The 22215-nt window shown below is 37.5% G+C and overlaps 1 protein-coding gene across 1 annotated transcript in view; it reads left to right on the plus strand.

Moving 5' to 3' along the window:
- Window positions 1–7306: 7306 nt before the first annotated feature.
- The window catches only part of LOC126828173 (cholecystokinin receptor type A), a 71647-nt gene continuing 56738 nt past the window's right edge, over window positions 7307–22215 (plus strand). The window contains exon 1 of the mRNA XM_050557786.2: window positions 7307–7799. The gene's annotated coding sequence lies outside the window, so the exon portion shown is untranslated. The remainder of the gene's footprint in view (window positions 7800–22215) is intronic.

Genomic DNA, 22215 nt, shown 5'->3' on the forward strand with positions numbered 1-22215 from the left:
AAAGATACCCCAAGCACGTGTACCTTATGTTAAGACAAATAGACCAAGCAAAAAGAACAAACTGGGTATCCAAAGTTAGAACTATTTTAAACTCTTTAGGATTTGGTTTTGCTTTTGAAAGTGAGTGTATTGGAAATAAAAAAGTGTTTTTAAATCAAATTAAAGTAAGATTACTAGATATAAACTTACAAGAATGGTCAGCAAAATTACTAGAAAGTGAAAGTTTAAGAGAGTATTCTAACTTCAAAACTAGTTTAAGCCAGGAAACCTATTTATCAAGTAATATTCCCTTTAAACATAAACGAAACATCACAAAGTTTAGATTAAATCTTTTACCCACTAAATCAATTCTTTTGAAGAGAAATCTAACTGTCGATTCCACTTGCCCGTTATGTCACCATTGTGAAGAAGATCTATTCCATTTTATGTTTGAATGTTGTAAAACAAAACATATAAGATCTGTTTCTTTTGATACTACTGAATTGTTCTACTTAAATCGACATAATTATTTAAGCTTATCAAATACCAGTGATCCTTATATTTTATCTTCAATTTCTATGTATATGTATAATGTTACAAACTACCGTAAAAGTTTGTTCTAACAAATCTGTTTATACATTATATTTTATTTATTATAAATTATCTATTTAATCTATTTACCATGTCACCAGTTCATGATTTATGGTGTAAATATTGTTGTATATATCATATTTGTAACTTTTGGTCTTGGACCTATATTACAGAATAAATTATTCTTATTCTTATTCCTATTCTTATACTCTAGTTATGCGTCTATTTTAGAAGTGATATATTGTTACTGTCAATTCGTAAAGCACTGCAAATTGCTGTCAAGATATTCTTAAACGAAGAGTGACACCACATTAGATCAGCTTTTGACACAAACGTGGGATGATCTCAAGTAAGGCAGACCAAGACCTTAATTATATTATCAACGTGTGACACAAAATCGGGATTATCTTATTTAAGGCCTTAATTAAATATGTTTTCTTGATATACATACAAACTGGACAAATCATCTACGCCAGTAATTCTGCTTCACATAACCCAGCTACTATTTCTGCCTTAATATTTATCACCATGTACAATTTAAATAAAAGAATATAGATAACCCAAATCCCCTGTATTGTTTACTACTTTCAGATGTAGGACAGGGTTCGGGTGCTGGATGCAGCGGCAGCCAATTGTCACGAAACAAACAATAAACAAGATATAATTTGATACTTATTATAAATTAAACAACAATGGATTCTGGAAATGTGACGTGTGCCTTTAATGTTTCAAATGATTGATTTGCTCGAAATACTAAACAGAAATCATGATATTTATACGCCAAAGTCTTTCTCAAACTACGGAATGAATTAACCCACTGTGGTGAATCGATTCATCGATCCTGTACAGCCCGTTCACCCACTATTAAAAACGAAATCACCGAATTCTTCCCCACGAATCAAGTGAAAAGGCTGCAATGCCTGTATCTCCAGTGTCTGACAGTAGTACGCAATGACTAAACTACTAGAACGCCATTAAAATCGAAATCACCGAATTCTTCCTCGCGAATCAAGTGAAAAGGCCGCAGTGCCTATATCCCAGTGTCTGACAGTAGAACGGAATGTCTAAACTACTAGAACACTTCCTCACGAATCAAGTGAAAAGGCCACAATACCTATATCCCCAGTGTCTGGCAGTAGAACGCAATGTCTAAACTACTAGAACACCATTAAAAACGAAATCACCGAATTCTTCTTCACGAATCAAGTGACCAAATTCCAAGTTTATCCGATTTTCTTTAAACAAAATATAACTTTAAAATGAAAACGGCAGGTTTCCTAATAAGTAAAACGATACGATAGCCGCATCGTAATTGTATCGGTACATATCACTTGTCGAAGCTAGACGTAGGTACCGGAATCTGCCGAGGTTTGCCGGGTGCACTTCCCACGTACCAATTGGCAGGGTGTATCACGCTTCATGGCTGAAGTTGACTAATCAAAGAAAAGCTTTTACTCATTAGGTTTAAATGTTTTAACCAAATTAATCCCTAACATCTTCTAAAACAATCATATGCAGGATAAACAATGACAAAGTATAAGATTATAAAAATACATGAAAAGAGAGAAATGGAATAAAATGAAATGGGGTTTCACGTTCTACTCCGACTGAAGAGAGGGAGAAACTATTTTTCAAACATCCATAAACTATTTTTCAACCATCCATTTATTTATACAAAGTGGCTATTGTTACGACGAGTCTGAGCCAAGTTTAGAACGAATTCCAAAATGGCTGCCAATCTCCCGAAAACCAGCTTTGAAAAAGGAGCAGTATTTTCAACGTTTTCAGAACTGAAGGCTGCAATTAAGAGATGGGAAGGGTTAGGGTTAGGACTATTTTTACGACTATTCAGTTTTTAACTTCGCCGATGGAGGGCTGTGAAAGCATCGTCGAAACAATAGCCGGAGGACTATTTTTACGACTCGGAAGAGTTACGCACTTCTTAGGAACGCGTGACTGTCGCAGTCAAAATATGTCTGTCGTTAGAACATAATTAAACTATTAACAATCGTAACACTTGCACATAGTGTATAGTCATATATTTTATAAAATACATGCAGTATTACCTATTAATCTCAATGCTGTTCCAAATCAGAACGTATGATTTGGTTGCTTCTGGGATGAAAATCAACCTGACATTAACCATACTAAACGAGATCTTATGTACCGACATCTTTTGGCTAAATCGAGCAAGTTCAAATCAATAAAACCTCCTGACTTAAACCTGCATGTTCTTTAAGGCATCACAGTTGATTTGTTTTCAATATAAATGCTGCCATTGTGTCCTTCGAATTGATAAGTTTTGGCTGTAAGAATTAGATCACCGTGAAGTATGTCTCTTTTTTTCAACTAAACCGCTTTCAAGTCTTCAAAACGTGCTTCTAGTCATTTCCTGCTTTTAACATGAAAACATAACATACCAGTGGAACCGTCAGGCATTTTAAAATAGAACCTAATCCCAGACCAATTCCTTCGAATGCACTTTTTGACTGTCTTAAGTATATTTGGTGTGTGCAATGAAATAGCTGAGGGTCTCTACACTAAGCTGTGAGTTGCAATTGACCAGAGCTGTTTTTGTATGGGGATATATCTCCAATGTTGTTAATACCCCATATCATTGGACCCTTACGAATAGACAACATCAAGGGTGTTAATATTCGGCCAAAGAATAAAGGAACCGTTGTGTGTTTGATATGCATTTACATGCTTCAAAATAGAAACCCACTTGATCCCGACAGATTAGACTGTCGGCTCCGTTTTATTCAGCTTAATTTTCGAATCTGTAGAAAAGAATCTCGTTAGAGATAAGTATACTAGAACACAAAATTATATACCATGTGAACTTCCTACCCACATAAATAATAAATGGCATAAGCTGTTCCTGTAATAGTAAATTACTAAATTAAACAGTGGTTGGGGTTTTGATTCTAAAAAGCCTATTATACGCTACTTGTTAGAAAGTAACCTCCACTAACAAAGATATTTAAAGGGGACGTTCCAGTTTTCACAGGATGTCAGAAATAAAAGTTTGTAAGTATGGAAACTATAGTCAAAGTATTGATGTAAAGTCTGTTTGAAAAATTAGCTAAAATATCTAGATGATCGCCAAAACTGGTTAAACAGACTACATAAGTCTTTTAGAGCCCGGGCCTGCTGGTTAACATTGTGTGACCTATTAAACGCGATTATTTTATTTATAGTTTTCGCAACTTTAAACCACAGAAGAGTGCAAAAAAAAGCGACATCCTATGGTAAAAATGAAATGGGGTTTAACGGCCTACTGTCCTGCTCCTATACTGGGCTAATGAAGACGGGCATATGCCATACAGTGTGCTATGAGGAAAATTTTGCCCGGGCAGCGACACTATCGCCTACTCTTATATCGAATTCCAACTGCCAATGGATCTTTTACGTGCATTCCAATGTAAACACGGGACCTCGGTTTTTCGCCTCATCCGAAGGACTAGACAGCTGTCCTTGTCAGGGGGTTGGATGGCTTAGTGGTTAGCACATGCGCGCTGTATCATTAAGCCTGTCATTGAGTCAACTGGCGTGGTTTCGAATCCTCGGTTGTACGTGACAAGGAGTAGGGTCGCCTGTCCAACCTCGTGGGTTTTCTCCGTGTCCTCCGGTTTCCTCCCACTGCTAAATACCCCTACGCGCAAGCGAATTATGAAAATAAAATTGAACCATATGTTAGTCCCGAAATGACCTAGTCTGTGTCAAGTGGACGTTAAACCCCATTTCTCTCTCTGTCCTTGTCAGGCCCTCCGTTCTGCACCACTGACAAGGGGAAACCACGTCGGAAAATCTGGATGAACTTTCTCTGCCAATGCAATGATCGAACACCCGACCTCCAGGCTAGCGAGCCAGCGTCTTAACCACCTAGCCACCGTGGCTCCACATCCTATGGTTAACATTTCGGTGAGGTACAAACAATGAAAAAGAAATAATCTGTGAGTCACTAACGAGAATGTTTGTATCGTCGTAGAGAAAAAAAAACCAAGATGGAACGATTTATGACAAATCGAGTTGTCAGAAGAGAAGCATAAATTTGTGTGATTGTGGTTGAAGGATTGGTAAGCTAATATTTTCTTAAACTTTGTAGCTTAAAAACATCGTCAAAAATGAAATCAATATTATTAAATATAGCCCTCAGTAGACTAATAGTGTCCCAATATGAATTAATTTGCGCTATTTTGTCAATAATAAGTTACTCGAATGACGTCTGAATACAGAATTGAAGATAAATGTTTTTGAATTAATAATGATCGTTCTTTGACATTTTCCGTTATATTTATATCATCGTTAATATTGTGCATTATCTCTTTCATCCACTTAATTTATTATCATTGCTGGTGTTGTATTGTTATGAACGAACAAATTTCATGAATCTGAATTTGAGGAAATAAGTATATTTATTCATTATAATTATTTTCAATTGTCTTAATTTCCTATATTTCAGATACAATTTCACAGACCTTGTAATGTGACCATCTGCTATAATACATAATGTATTTATATATACCATACTATCACTTAATCCCCAAAAGTTGTGAATTCAAGTTTGATGTATGGTCAGTCTGCATCAGATCAACATAGGTTGTATTATATCAGGTAGGTTTTCAAATTACATGAATATCTGCATATATAGAAGATGTTGGAATTAAAGAATGTCAGACTTTAATGTGGTATTAATCGTTGGTTATTGTATAATTGAGTTGTTAGACGTCAGCAATCATCCCTGTGAATGTATTGTATTTAACTGAACAGTTTCGTTTTTGACTGGAACATAATTGCAACGTCTTCACTGTGATAATATAGAAAAGCATTTTGAGAAATTTGTTTTGGGGGTAGCCACTGATTTCAATGGGCATCATAAAACAGCACAAAAACATCAGTTTTGTTAACAATCTCTTTGATAATTACCAAATAAAAAATACCCACCAAAGTTGGTCTCGGCGGCTGTACCATATACCATGTACAAAATACCGGAAATGTACCGAAAACATCTTTTGGATACTAATTACAGAAAAAAATCCGAAAATCCCTAGATAGCGAAAAATCCCTAAATACCGAAAAAAACAACACTAATTACCAAACAAAACACACTAGGCCACGCATAAAAAATGTGGGGAACTCTAGGTCACGTATGAAAATGGTAGACACTCTAGGTGGGTAATGGGCCATGCTGGGCCACACATAAATATAGTGGTAGAGTGCCCCACCATAAATAATATCTCCAAATATCTCGACAATTACACCACAATATCTATATATACACCAAGCCTTAAATCAGCTTCAAACATGTATAGTCACTAAATAAACGGTCATGCTGTACTTAATAAGCTATGACCATTTAATCATCCATAAATAATATACTGAAAGATGGTTCCGAGTATCGGCCATAACACCCGAGCAAAAAATAGGTTACGTGCCCTTGTTTTGAAAGTAGTCTCGCTTAACCCGTCTACCTACCATTCTTCGTTTGGTTAACAGGTCGGGATAATCAAGACTACTTTTTATACGCCCACATTTTCATGTTGACGTATTATGCCGTCGCCCCTGTCCGTCCGTCCACAATTTGTTTGTGGACACTCTACAGGTCACCATTCTTATCCGATTTTGACGAAACTTGAAATATAGGTTTATCTCCAAAAGATCTCGGTTCCTTTCGATATTGGCATGTATTGGATCGAAACTTCATGGATTATGGCCCCTGTTTGTACGAAAAATCACGTTTTTAGATTGTGGACACTATAGAGCACACAATTTTTATCCGATTTTGTTGAAACTTGATATCTAAGTTGATAATCCAAAGATCTCGGTTCCTTTCGATATTCGCGCATATCGGACCGTAACTTCCTGAATTATGGCCCCTGATTGTACCAAAAATCGCGTTTTTAGCTTGTGGACCCTATAGAGGTCATAATTTTTATCCGATTTAAAAAAAACGTATTATTATATCACCGTTACACCCTAAGGACGAATGATTTCGAATTTCATGAAAATCGGCCCAAAATTGACAGACAAAATGGCCGCCGTTCGTTCTCAAATAGCGTAAAAAATGGTATATCAAGGTTGTGGACCCTATAGAAGTCACAATTTTTCTCCGATTTTGTTGAAACTTGAAATGTAAGTTTATAACACAAAGATCTCGGTTCCTTTCGATATTTGCGCATATCGAATTGTAATTTCCTGAATTATGGCCCTTGATTGTAGGAAAAATCACTTTCTTCTTAGCTTGTTCTCTATCCATCTCTTGCAAAATGTGGGCGTATCCTGCCTGGCAGCAGCTGGTTTACGAAACATAACAGAAAGCTGGAACAATAAATTGAATTTCGAAACACGCACGTTGGGCAACTCAACGATTGTTTTAAGAACCTCTTAAAAGTAAAATGAAACTACTGCTAGTATCATGCTCTTGCCCAACGCAAGTATTTCAGAGATATTATTTGTACTAAACCAAAATATGCCGCTCCTTATGGTACAGTTAATGATAAAGCAATTTAGAAAATAAAACGAACGTAATTTCTAAAGCTGCTGTAATAACCAATAAGCTAAATATTAGTGCTATTCAGAATCGTCAACAGTAGATTTTTTACGGTTGTAATAGTTGATAGATGTGTAGAGAATTGCACGTGTGATGGCTATTTATAGTATCATAGACTCTTCCGCTGAATGTTATCATAGTGCGTAGTGTATGCGAGAAATCAGTTCAAGATCAGTCACTGAAGCGTGTATATTCGACGTGTCGAGACCAACTTTCTGTACGGTGCACGGGTCACCCTAATAGTGGGACACTCTAGGTTAGTCATGGGTCATAATAGGTCGCACATAAGACGTGGGGCACTGTAGGTGGGTTGTGGGTCAGACTAGGCCACTTATAAAAATTGTGGGGCACCCTAGGCACGTTAGGGTTTTTTTCAGACGATAATTTCTCCCGTTTACACCATTCACCACGGCATGTTCTTTATGAACTCGTGGTTTGTGTTCAGCATTCAACCGACCGTCGATATGCCACGTTTGAAAGTAACAAAGAAAAGGAGAGAAAAAGTCGGAGCATCCTAAAAGTTCAGTCTCTTCCTGATAAACGGCACAAGGGATTAGGGCTGCATTCCCGAAAATACATATAAACATTGGTTTCATTGCACATGTACACATATTGAAGAACTACTTTGGGTCTTTAGTGGTGACTTTACTTTCAACTATGGTGGATAATTACTTAGGTGAGTAGATTACTACTAGTTTTATTTGAAACTTTAACTCGTGTAATCCCCGAGTTTCAGATATTAGCCATAAATGTAGCTAGATTAAGTCCGTATGACGTTGGCGAAGCACACTCGCAAAATGGTCTCTGGGTGGACTTAAGAGATCATCTATTTAGATGTCAAAATCTTACAGAGCAGCCAAAAAAATCATACATGGCCGTTTCTGTGTTGATATATGGATATTTTAAAGTTACCCTGATTTGAATTATGGACGCAATATTCAGGCGAATTGATCAAAGTTCAAAATTAACATTGGCCTTAGTACACTGAATTATATGCAATGTGTTTATATCTCAAATTATTTATTTTCTAAAGTGGCCTGGAAGCGATCAGTTTTCCACCACTGATGTCCTATTGTGTCATGGTCCAGCATCGATGGTCTGTGGCCATGTCGACCACTGAAGGTGTGCGTGCCCCAGTCCACCACTGATGATCTGTGGCCCAGTCCACCAGTGATGGTCTGTGTGGACCAGTCCGCCACTGAATGTCTATTGTATCATCATAATACACCAGGGATGGTATGTTCCAGTCCACCACTGATGGTCTGCGTGAACTAGTCAACCACTGAATGTCTATTGTGTGATAGTCCACCGCAGTTGGTATTTGTGTTGCTGTCCACCACTAATGGTATGTGGCCCAGTCTACCAATGGCGGTCTGTGACACAGTCCACCACTGATTGTATGTGACCCAGTCCACCACTGATTGTATGTGACCCAGTCCACCATTGATGGAAATAAATGAAATGAAATGGGGTTTAACATCCCACAGCTCTGCTTCGACTGGGCTACTGAAGACGGAAATACGCCATGCAGTGTGCTATGAGGGAAATTGTGCTCGGACAACGACACTACGGTCTACTCTTATATCGACTTCCAACTGCCAAGGGATCTTTTACGTGCACGCCAATGTGTACACGGATCCTTGTTTTTCGTACCGCCATAACGAGTATACACTGTCCCTTGTCGGCCCTCTTTTTTGCACCATTGACATCCCGACGAACATGCGACCTCCGGATTAGCGAGTCAACACTCAACCGCTGAGCCACCGTGGCTTCCCGTGCCCACCGCACTCGTCCCGTGAATGAATACCACCAGCGTAACCATATAGAGCATGCCTGGGACATGATCGGGAGACGTGTTCGTAGACGTCAACGTCAACCGACAACACTGCAAAAATTGGCCGTGGCACTGCAAGAGGAGTGGGTCAGATTACCCCAAATTGTGATTGGACGGTTGATTAGGAGCATGCCACGACGAATTGCTGAATGTCTGGGAATTGTTGGAGCAATTACTCATTATTAAGACAAAAATCAAAAACGTCCATTTCCACTTTTGACAGTGTATTTCTTTGCGAGTGAAATGGTGCCGTCAGATAAGCCGCCCATATGAACCGTTTATGTTCATGTGTAGGTAATTGGCCTATTATTAACATTCACTGGTTTCCTCTAATAAAAACAGCAGTGCATTTCCGCAGTTTTGTATTGTTTCTAAATATCCCCTACTTTTTTTGAAGAGTATATAATCCGTCCATCCAATGTATGAATGATACTTTCCCACAAAGGTATTTATCGGGTGGTTATTTCCAATAAAAGGTATGGCAGTTTTGACATGTTGAAAGCAGAGATACCCAATCTTACTAAAACAATGAAACAATGCTGGATTCCTTGAAAAACATCCATGGAGCGCGCACATGACAAAAACAAGAGGGTATCACTAATTGTCAGCCTAACGATTAAGGGTTTTCTGCTCGAGTGACGCCAAAGGTTGCACGCGTAGATTATCGGACCTCTTTGCGTTAAGGAGCGCTTGATGTATAATATGTTGATGAACTTGATAGTGAGCGGACGTGGACAAAATGAGAGACTTAAACGTACACCAGTTTCTGAGATAAAAACCACGGGACAAAACATGGGCAGGGGGTAATCCGAGAATTTATGTGTGTGAAATAGCTTTATTTAACGCCCGCTTCCACCGAAGTGATATCGCAGACAATTACATTTTATATTTACTTAGTGAAAATATTTACAATGTGATTAGTGGAGAAATTAAAGGATAGTTAGGATTTTATATATATGTATATTTATATACAATAGATAGGAGGACGAGACATGATATAATAGGTGCAAATTAATGAGGCGCCAGTAGGGACGATCACAGACATTGACAACGAGTTGTGACAAAACAGACATAAACATGGACGAACATTTAGACAGACATAGACATTTATATAGGGACATTTTGACAAAACAGACAATTATGTACATGTATATATTTATTGGGTCGTTTGTGTTGTCTGGTCGTTCTGTCCGGTTGAATGGCAGGGTGGTGCAACTCTTCCTTGGTAGACTTCGATATTTATGGTAAATGGACAATGATTAAAGACAACATAGTCTTTTATATGCACTGAATTCTCCTCCGGCTTGGCGCCCGTTGCTAGTTACCGCGACAGCGAAGTCACGTTACACAAACATTTCTTTTAATAGATATTTGTATAGCTTTGATAGTGATCTGAAGCAATTTTTTTGCTAGATTAATTAGTTTGAATATGTTTTAGTCCAAATATATTATCAAATCACCCAATTTGTACACTGGATGGTATCTTTAATTTTAAATGTAAAAACGGGGTTTAACGTCCATTCGACACAAAGCAGGTCCTTTCGGGACTAACATATGGTTCATATTTCAGTAATTCGTTTGGGCGTAGGGGTCGTTAGCAGTGGGAGGAAACCGGAAGACATAGAAACCATACCACTTGACGCAATGACAGACCGAATGATCCAACGCACACGCATTAACCATTCGGCCGTAACCCCCAAGATGTAATAAGAATCCACATTATTCAATAAAACATAAGGAGACTAAGATTGGTTTGTCTTATTCTAAAGGGTAAATACGTAAGGGTTATCGACTGAGACAGAGGGGTTTAAGTTAGATGAACACCCGAGCTCGTGCAGAGTTGTACACTGAGAACGCGCAGCGTTCAATTGCACGAGCTCGGGTGTTTATCTAACTTGACCCCTAGGTCAAGGTCGATAACTCACTTACACACTGGATTCTTTGTTTGTGTAAGAAGTTGAATGAATGAAAGAAAATGGGGGGATACGGGACGCAAGATTATCACGGACACTTTATCACTCAAAATCGCTTTACCAATTCGTCTATAACAGGTATCAATACATTATTCTGCACGTCATATATTGTTGTTTACTCAGCAGATTGGAGAGGGGTCCATAACCTGAATATAGCCAGTTTATGTCTGTTTATTTACGATGCATAAAAATCAGATCATTCTAATGTTAGGTTTTTAAAATACAATTTTAAGAAATTGAGATTGGTGTACCGATAAATATATTTTATGCCTATTTGCTTATTTCGGGTTTTCGACAATTTTTTATACGCCCACATGTCCTATTGTGGTCGCCCCCGTCTATCAGTCCACCCGTCTGTTATCCACGCTCTGGAACGCTAAACGATTAAGGTCACTAGGAGAATAATCAATGATTTCCGATAACAATTTTGTATACTAAATGCTAGTATAAGGCAGAACTGGAAGGCAAACGAGTCTGACTGCTCGGGCGACTTACCTACTGTGGGTGTATGTGGGGGAGATTGGTTGGTCGAATGGTTAGTGCATGCACGTTGCATCATAACGTCTGTCGTTGAGTCAACTTGCGTGGTTTCGATTCCCCGGTTGTACGTAACAATGGGTAGGTTCACCCGTCCAACCTCGTGCGTTTTCTCCAGGTCCTCCGCCCCCGCCCCCCACTGATAAAAACACATGCGCGCAAGCGAGTTATTGAAATAAAATGGAACCATGATAGTCTCGAGATGACCAAGTTTGAGTCGAGTGGACGTTAAACCCCATTTCTTCCTCTCTCTGTGGGCGTATGTTTCGTTGCCTGCCAATCTATTTTTAAAATCCACAACAGGCCAATGGATAATGTATTATTTATTTTAATTAGAATAGACATCGAAAGGGAACGATTAAAACTATCTAAAAAATAAAATGGCCAAACAGAAATTTATCCCAGTTCGCTAGGTTTTGTGTATTTGTTCATTATACTATTGGATGAGTTTTCTAGCTAATGTTACTATTTCACTAGTTACTTTAGTAACGAAAATATGAGAGTCCTAGTACCTGCTGACTCTCTTCGTTACTGGTGAGCTTTAATGACAACTAGTATGGAAATAAGACTTTTCCTCATCTCGGTTCTAAGGCTATTTTGGAATCCTTACCGTCTATTTTTCACCGTGATTCTTCTTTGATCACCAACAGGAATCATTTCCTGACACATCCGACACAAATTTATAATAATCCAACACTATTTTCATGTAGAATTGCACGATACAAAAACACAAACAATGTTCATTTGAATGCGGCGGCCATTGTAAACTGACGCCTGCGCAGACCGGTTCATAACTGCGCTCAGTTATGTTGTACCGCAATTAACAGACTAAACTTATAAAATCTATAATATTGAACAAGATTTTATATTGACCTTTATAAGATATTTAAAATCTCCTAAGAATCAAAAAATACTTTAAATTTAATATAGGAATACAAGATTTAATTAAATGATGTCAAGTAAAATAAAAAATGTAGCCTATCACAACCATTCAACACACATGAACAATTACTACATAAAATCCATCCAATAGACTAACACATTTTATCAAAATAAAAATGAATCTCAAATATTCAATAAATAAATAAAAATGAATATAATGATGTAAAAAAACAAAAAAAACCCACAAAAAACACAAATTTTAAAAATACTGGAAATAAATAAGAGAGGAATGTAAAAGTATTGGAAATATTTGTTTTAAAAATTACAAAGACAAACGTACATGTACACTAATACATCTGTACATTGTGATAGGCTACATTTTTTATTTTACTTGATAATTGATATCATTTAATTCAATCTTGTAATTCTATATTAAATTTAAAGTATTTATTTATTGTTAGGAGATTTTAAATATCTTATAAAGATCAATATAAAATGTTGTTCAATATTATAGATTTTATGTAATAATTGTTCATGTATGTTGAATAAAAAAAAACTTCAGCAAATTTAGTCTGTTAATTGCGGTACAGCACGAATTTTCGTTTACGGTAAAAATTCCATTCCTAAATTTGGAATATTGGCTGAGCGCAGTTATGAACCGGTCTGCGCAGGCGTCTGTTTACAATGGCCGCCGCATTCAAATGAACGTTGTTTGTGTTTTTGTATCGTATAATTCTACATGAAAATAGTGTTGGATTATTATAAATTTGTGTCGGATGTGTCAAGAAATGATTCCTGTTGGTGATCAAAGAAGAATCACGGTGAAAAATAGACGGTAAGGATTCCAAAATAGCCTTAGAACCGAGATGGGGAAGAGTCTTATTTTCATACTAGTTGTCATTCGAGCTCACCTGTAACGAAGAGAGTAACTACTATTTCACAAACTATAAATCATTGAAACAACATTTATTTATTGTTTTAACTATATGTATTTATCTTTTATAATTAACACGATGTTTCTTGCTATTAATACAGTTCACACCTTAAAATGCATGGTCTGTTTTGACAATCACCGGGTTAGTATGTTGGGGTGTTCATCCATATGAACACCTACTTTTCCTCAAATGATCACCTGTGCAAGTGCTAAAACGTGTAGGGGGTGATAAGAATATACCCTTCGTATGCCCTGCGTGTCGTAAAAGGCGACTAAAAGGATCCCTGTAATGGGGCAACGTGTTTGCCGTGCGTTGCGACCCGTGTCGGTGGAGAGTGGAATCCTGTAATTGAGTGGGGATTCGGCTTGCGAGCCCTTTCTCTGCAACAAATTGCTTCGGCCCACAATTCACCTAGACGGGAGGTTAGAGTGGCCCACTCTGATCAATCGGCTTTGGTCGTGTTTAGCTGACGAGTAGGCGCATCTGTAATGCATTGAATGCAGCTCTACCTTTGTGTCCTGAGTGCCTATTCTAGGGAAGCTGAATGGGTCAACTGGATAAAGTAAAAAATATTAAATCTTTACTTTGTCTAGGTATATCCCTGTCTGTCCTCTAAGGGCGTATGCGCTGGATATCCGCGCAGTAGCCTATGCATGGATATTGCAACCCGTTGGTGGTTGGAGAGCAGGTGGGGATGAATCTTTAAAATTATACTCATGGCTTCCCAATCGAAGAAGACTCGTTCATTAAAACGTACGTCGACCGAGGAATTGGAACCAAATAATATACCAAGCAAAACTTCCCGAACCTGGCCTAGATTTCTGGTTATACAGAGTACTAATGATATCAACTTGGCTAAAACCTCTCCTTTTTTGATTGCTAAAGGTCTTGCTGGCTTAGCTGGTGAGTCCAAAAGCGTTAAAAAATGAGAAACGGTACTCTGTTGGTGGAATGTGCTAAAGAATCACATGCTATTTCATTATTAAAATCAAAACTTTAGCCAACATTCCAATCAAAGTTGCACCGCATAAATCTCTTAATTCTTCAAGAGGTGTTATTCGGTCTCAGGATTAAGAAGGCAGCTGTGAGGAAGAGATGCTTAAAAATCTCACCTCACAAGGTGTTACATACGTCAAACGCATTTCCATCAGACGTAATGGTAATGTTATCCAAACCAACACCTATATCCTGACCTTTGATAAACCAGATCTTCCTAGGATGATCAAAGCTCTTTTTCTTGCCATACCAGTTACCCCTTACATCCCAAATCCATTGCGTTGTTTTGATTGTCAACGCTTTCGACACAGTAAAAACGTGTGTAAGGGGAAAGTGGCGTGTGCTCAATGTGGACAAGATGGTCACGAAAGTACCTCTTGTCAGCTCGACCTCCACTGCATTAACTGCAAAGGGCCCCATTTTGCTTATTCTAGAGAATGCCCAATATGGAAGAAAGAAAAACAAGTTCAGCAGGTGAAAACAGAAAAAAAATATATCATACCCGGAAGCAAGGAAGCTGGTTGAGGCTGCAACCCCAACATTTGCAATGTCTTTTGCAAATGCAGTCAAGCCGAAAACCGCTTCTATTGCTTGCCAAACGCCTACTGAATTTCCAGCGGAGACAGAAGATATCTCGTCGAAACAAAAACCACTTATTTCTCCAAAACCCACAATTATTACTCTCAGCACTCAGACTGTTAAAAAGTCTGGGGAGTCTGAGATAGAGGAGATTGTGCCCCCCACTCCTCTACCAAATGGTGGAAATCCACCCAAAACCAACAAAAACAAGGAACGTTCTGATAAAGACGTTCCTCGAAAGTTAAATACCTTCCGTAGTATGAAGGGTGACGAGGATCCTGTCGGAACCTATAACAGGTTCGGGATTCAGGACACTCATATGGATGTTGTTGTTGAAATTCATGACACCAAACAACATTATAGAAGTCCTGTTAACCCTCTCTGAAAATGGCAAATTCCATTATTCAATGGAATTGTGGTCTAAAACCAAATTTTAATAAAGTTCAAATTTTAATTCAAAAATTTAATCCCTTAGCTATTTGTTTACAAGAAACTTTTTTAAAGAATGCAGATGTATTATCACTAAGACATTTTGTTGCCTACCATCATTTTGCTAATGGAAATATTCCGCAGAGTAAAGTCGCCCTCAACTCGCCTTTACAGGTATATCTACCGCCATGTTTACACCTGAACCCCAGGGATCTTGATGACCATGTTGCACAACTTCCTCTCCCGTTTATTATTACGGGAGATTACAATGGTCATCACTCACTCTGGGGAAGTTCGGATGATAATAATAGAGGTAAACAAATAGCGGACTTCATTAACATTAATAATTTGTGTTTGTTAAATGACGACTCGCCTACTTATCTACATCCAGCAACTGCTTCTTTTTCTTCCCTTGATCTCACCATTTGCTCTCCGGTCCTGTTTCAGGATTTTATGTGGAGAGTCAATGAAGATCTCTGTGGAAGTGATCATTTCCCGATCTTGATAGACAAAAATGGACCCTCTCCGGTTGAAAGGCCGCAGAGGTGGAAGTTGCATAAGGCTGATTGGGCTCTTTTTGAATCTTTGTGTGTCTTCTCTTTTGATGCAAAAGAGTTAGAAGATGCAGATAAGCCCATGGCCTTATTCACTTCAATTCTTCAAGATGTAGCTGAGCAGGCGATTCCAAAGACCATGACTAAGCCCAAACGTTTCAATAAACCATGGTACAATAACGATTGCAAATCCGCTCTTAAAGAGCGTGATCGTATTTTAAGTAGTTTTGAAAATCGGATCGAGATTTGTAATCCGAATAGTTTTGTAAACATCTTGAACAGAATCACCCCAATATTTCATATACTCGTATTTTTTTTTTTCAATATGTGTGTCATCCGCGTCCGGTGGGAAAATCGTACTTTCGATTTGCACATTTTTTGAGCCGCGAATAAAAAACGTGCTTACCTTAGCTGCATATTATGACTATCCATGATATCCCAAAAATCAATGAGGTGAAGAAATTTGTGTATGACTGCCCCTCTTATTCACAACACTCCCACTTTTCATTTTGCTCTAAAAATACGTCACCTTTATCCCACCAAGGTCAGTCTATTTACCCAATTTTGTCATACATTATACGCCTCACTTAGCAAGGGTACGTTTCAAAATAACCAAATATTAAATTCAACAGAGAACGCGAAGAAAAAATAATGATTAAATATTTGTTGATATTTACTCAACACAATTATGGTATATGTATAGAATGTTAGTTAATTTACTTTTGTATTATTTAAGGCTTCTCTCAAAGATAAGCTTGTCTACTGTACCGGGATCGAGATTTGATCGCTTAGCGGTGACGGTGTTCCCGGCCGTCGAAAATACTCGTTCCGATGGAACACATGTAGATGAGATTCCTAAAATATCTTTTGCTAATTTGGACAACAAGGGGTACCTAAGTTTGTTAATTTTCCACCACTGAAGAGGACACGTATCAGCAGAGCACACATCTTCCGATTTAAAACAATTAACCTCTCTTTCCGCACGACCAACTGCACAACCAATCATTTCGTTTTGGCTACAGGATCCATCTTGTACATAATCTCCCACCCAAAAATCCAAGGCAGATTTAGTTTTTTTCGTTGGAGGGCTTACATCTATATTACGATCATAATCAGAAATAATTCAGAATTTGGATCAAGATCTGGAGTTATCTTTTGCAAAATAATTTCCCAAACTTTTGACCTCTGTGAATCTTTAGGCCAAAATAGCAAATGTTTGTATCTAGGGTCTAAAGCTGATGCTACTATTTGAGTGCATGCACACAATTCTTCGTCTGGTGATGATAGATATCTTTTTCTCAAAGCTGCAGAAATGGTATTTTTCATCTTAAGGACATCAGGACTATCAAGTTCATTAATTTGAAGATGCTTGTTTATTAAACCATAAACTATGGGATATACCATTCCAATAGTTGGATATTCTTGGGCACTGGCAATCGTTGTTGCTATTTCAACAACCTCATTACAGACCTCCAATGTGGATGTCGGTCCCAAAGGAGCACTCTTGATCATCTCGTTAGATTTGAAACGTTTGTCAGGGATGCTTTCATCCAGAAACAACATTTAGTTGCTATATTTTTTGATCTGGGGAAAGCGTATGATACCATATGGAAATATGGTATCATGCGCGACCTGCATAACCTTGGTCTGCGGGGTCGCTTACCTATCTTCATTAAAAACTTCTTAGAAGATAGGTCGTTTAAGGTACGTTTGGGATCAATATTCCCTGGCCCATTTCCTGAAATGGGAGTTCCTCAGAGAAGTATATTGTCTCCCACACTTTTTTCTATCAAAATAAATACGATACCGACGTGCCTTAAACGCGGGGTCGACGGCTCTCTTTATGTTGATGACTTTCAGATGTGTTACGGATCGACAAGCATGCAGACAATCGAACGTCAGTTGCAGCTTTGCTTGAATTCTATTCAACGATGGGCAATTGACAATGGATTTCGAAATCCAAGACTGTGTGTATGCACTGTCAAAGAAGAGGTTTACATCCTGATCCGGAGCTTACACTGGATGGTAGTCCCATTCCAGTTGTAGATGAAACGAAATTCTTGGGTTTGATATTTGATAAGAAATTATCATTTATCCCACATATTAAAACCCTCAATATATTGAGAGTCTTATCAATCAAACACTGACTTGGGAGCAGACCGTAAGGTCTTGCTCAGATTATATCGAGCACTGATAAGATCTAAACTCGAATATGGGTGTATTGTGTATGGGTCTGCCCGTGAGTCTTACCCCAAAGAGCTTGACACCATACACAACCAAGGACTTAGAATCAGGTTATAAGCTTTTCGAACATATGCCGAGGCGCACGAGCCCTCATTGTACGACAGACGTGATAAACAAAAATTGCATCTCTGCCTCATCATATTTCATTTAACACCATATTTAGACCCTATCATAAACATTTATATTTACTGAAGACTAATGTTATTCCACCATTCGGTATTCGCATTCAACCACTTTTGTCTCAGGCTTGTATCAGTCAAGACAGTACTGCGAATAACCCTTTCTTTGAGACACCACCATGGTCTATATCTCCTCCCAAGATCGATCTCAATCTTACAAAAAACAAAAAGAAAGTTACTAGTTCCACAGTGTTTCAGTCTCTCTTCAGAGAGTTAAGGTCTAAATATGGTGATTATGCTCCAATTTATACAGATGGTTCCAAAGATGGCGATCGGGTAGCTTCGGCTACTGTCACGCCATCTGAGACCATTTCTGTTTGTCTTCCTCCTGCTGCTTCCATGTTTACTGCTGAACTCCAGGCCATCTTTCAGGCTTTGGAGTTCAATAAATCCTCTTCTTCTTTAAAACACATTATATTTACTGATTCCTTGTCCTCTTTACAGGCAATAATTAATAAGCAGCTTGTACACCCTTTAGTAGCAGACATATTTATCGTCTGCTACTATCACACGAGTTTAACGGCAAGGACACCGTCCTTTGCTGGCTCCCCAGTCATGTTGATATTAAAGGGAATGATCAAGCAGACTTAGCTGCCAAGTCTGCTTTAGATCTTCCCATGTCACAATTTCTTTTACCTTTCACCGATTACAGATCGTCCATTAACTTGTTTATATATGACCGCTGGCAACGGTCTTGGGATCTTGCAGACACAAATAAACTTCATCACATTAAACCTCTCTTAGGAGACTGGCCAAGCTCCTATAGAACCAACAGGAGGGGTGAAGTTGTTTTGTGTCGCTCTCGCATTGGTCATACTTTTTTAACTCATATTTTCATTTTAAAGCGAGAGCCTAAACCAGAATATGAACACTGTCATGTTCCTTTGACAGTTAAGCACATTTTGATTGAGTGCAAGCATTTCAAGAATATTAGATCGAATTTTACCGTTGTCAGTCATTACATCACATGTTTGCCCAACCGGGTTTATATAGTAAAGCATTAGACGTTTTAAAAGAGATAGGATTTTATCATAAATTTTAATTGTATTTGTATATACCATTTCAGTTTTGTATTTAATATTTATATGCATAAAAGTTGTATTTTATTTTTAATTTTATTAACTGTGATATTGTTTTTATTTATGCATATGTTTTTCTGTGATATAATTTAGCCTGTCTCGTAATATTCACCATATGATGGGCACAATATAGCCCGGTTGGAGCTGACGTGCCATAAAACCACATTTCACTTCATTTTTTCCTAGCCCTAACACCAGTTCCTCATATATCGAGTTTAAAATTTTTCTAGCCTAGTAGGATAATGTGACACAACATATTTTATATTAATTATTATGCTTATTTAAATAGATTGAAGTTAGGACATTTGAAATCCTGGGCTTTGTTGTGCTATCATCGAAGTGTATCTTTTGCTAAAATGTACCTCAATACAAGATTGCAACAAAGAAGTTTTATCATTTTGTTCATTTTATAATTAGACTTGGTACGCTAAGCCTTTCAGTACTTAAACTAGGGCTAGCATCTCGGACTGAGATCCATTTGTATTAGCAAATTAGTTTTCAGAAACATCTCTTTTCAGAGGCTTTTCACTGGGAAGAAACAAGCTTATGTCAGTGTCATGGTGTGCTTTAGTACATTTAATCCGCTAATTTATTATAATCTTCTCTTACAATAGCTTAAGTTTGCAGGTTTATCTGCCAATGTAATGTTGATTATGTGACACCATACAAAAATAAATGTAGGTGGTACAATTTCTAGTCGTGTGGATATCACTTCTTTTACCCACCGACAAAGTTTTAACGTCACAAGCTACGAAACCTATAATTTATTAATCATTCAAAAGCAAGTACATAACGTATTCCTATATCTGAAGAAATGAGATACAGTGTGGCTGATTAAATAAACGATTTGCTAATTGAAGCTTACGCGAATAATTTTAGTCCGTCACAATAACTATAGAGGGAGGTATATTTCTCCAGGTCAAACCAGGTGTCCATGTGTTGCCAATCTGGATACTTTAACACATACTACAAATCTGATTTTCGGGCAAACGAGTAAAGTAAAAATGCCCTAAATCCTATGACTATTTGCTCTGAAACCACTCTTAATTGTGCAGTAGTCTTCGGGCATCGATTATTATCTATTTCTTCATTTTTTCGGACAAACGGGTAAAGTGGACAAAAATTCATTATATTTTTTAAAAAAAAAAACAACAACATTTGTTTCCTTTCTAGCTGGCAGAATTCAGCGCCCAAAATTCCATTTACATTTTGGTCTTGAGCCACTCTGCATTGTGCGACACTTTTTAGGAATCGGTCATTATATTATAATTTGTACCGTCAGTTTTTCGGGAATCTAAATTTCTTTAAAATTGACTAATAGATAAAACACTTTAAAGTAGCTAAGTCTCTAACTCAATATCATCCAAAATCTTCAACATTGAAAACACGATTTATTTGTCAAATTAAATCAACATTCATGTTGTGATCTTTCCTGGAAAAAGATGGGCTTTTGATATCCAATATTTAAGACAAAATAAAAATTTTACCATTTGTACACGAATCATGTACCATAATGCGCTTCGACCCCAGTTGTATCAAGAGACTCGAGGGACGAGGCTAGACACATTGCACCAAATCAAACGGCGTATGTAGACTGGAATAACCAGACGCTAGAAATTTGCACTCGCTTGAGACTGCTGGCTTATTTCGCCGAACATAACTGATTTGAAATTGGAGTAAAAACGGAAACCATTCAATGTAAATCAGTTTATACATTCATATTACACTATTATATGCGTTGCGACCCACTTTTGTCAATTTCTAGGTCCCAAATGTTAGCAATTTAGCTCCTTTAAATCAGTGTAATAAAGTAAATGTTTTTCATCTATGATTTGTCTGGCGCCATGTGAATGCAATAGCTTTGTTCGCACAGATGTCATGAGTAATCGTAAATTCACCGTAAAGACAACGCCAATAACCGTTGAAAAAGGGAAAGGAAATTTAAATCATTCGGGAGCAACCGAGACTAAATTATGGTCGGTGGGACAAGAGGCTTAAGATGTCGCCACCCTCTCCAATCACTAAAATGGATTGATTGCGGGTTTTACTGCATTAATTAAACAAAAACAACAAAATCAGTATATTTTATTTGTACTGGGTGAACGCTAATCTCGTTTGATGTATAAAAATATCAGGTTTTAAAAGTATATCCCATCTACATTTATTCATACCAAAATTAAACAGTTTTATGATTGATTAGATTACAAAATTACACATTATTATGTTCGTTTAGAAAATTATACATTATTGTGTGTGATTATACTTGTGTTCGGGAGTGCTTGACAATGGTACAAATATTAAAATATAAAATCATAAAATTAACAATACGATGCTAAGACAACACAATGATTAATATGTTTATCCAAAAGCTTGAAGAAATAAATGTGTTTTTAGTTTTTTCTTAAAAGTATTAACATTATTACAGGATCTGATGTCACATGATAACATATTCCATAAAGCAGGTGCCTGAACACTAAAAGATCTTTGTCCTGAAGTTAAAAGTTTTGAATGTTTGGACTTGAAAAGAAAATTATCATCGAAAGAACGTAAACATCGCCCTGGTGTATATGTTGAGTGCAGATTTCACCTCGCGGCCAGATTACCCCCTTAAATATGTGTTTATCTTCAGTTTACTAATCTGCGCGCGCGGATTAAAGTCTGCCCAGCGTATTTAATAGATTACCGCAATGTCCTTTCTTGTTATGTACATTCATATAATTTTCACCAATCTTTTATATCCCTTAATCATACATGTAAATAAATATCACATAATAATGCAATTGTCGGTGATATCACTTCGGTGGAAGGGGGCGTTAAATAAAGCTTGTTTTATACACACTGATAATCCGCCTAATTCTACTCGGTATTCAC

Source organism: Patella vulgata, chromosome 7, assembly GCF_932274485.2.
Source record: "Patella vulgata chromosome 7, xgPatVulg1.2, whole genome shotgun sequence".
NCBI classification, from domain to species: domain Eukaryota; kingdom Metazoa; phylum Mollusca; class Gastropoda; family Patellidae; genus Patella; species Patella vulgata.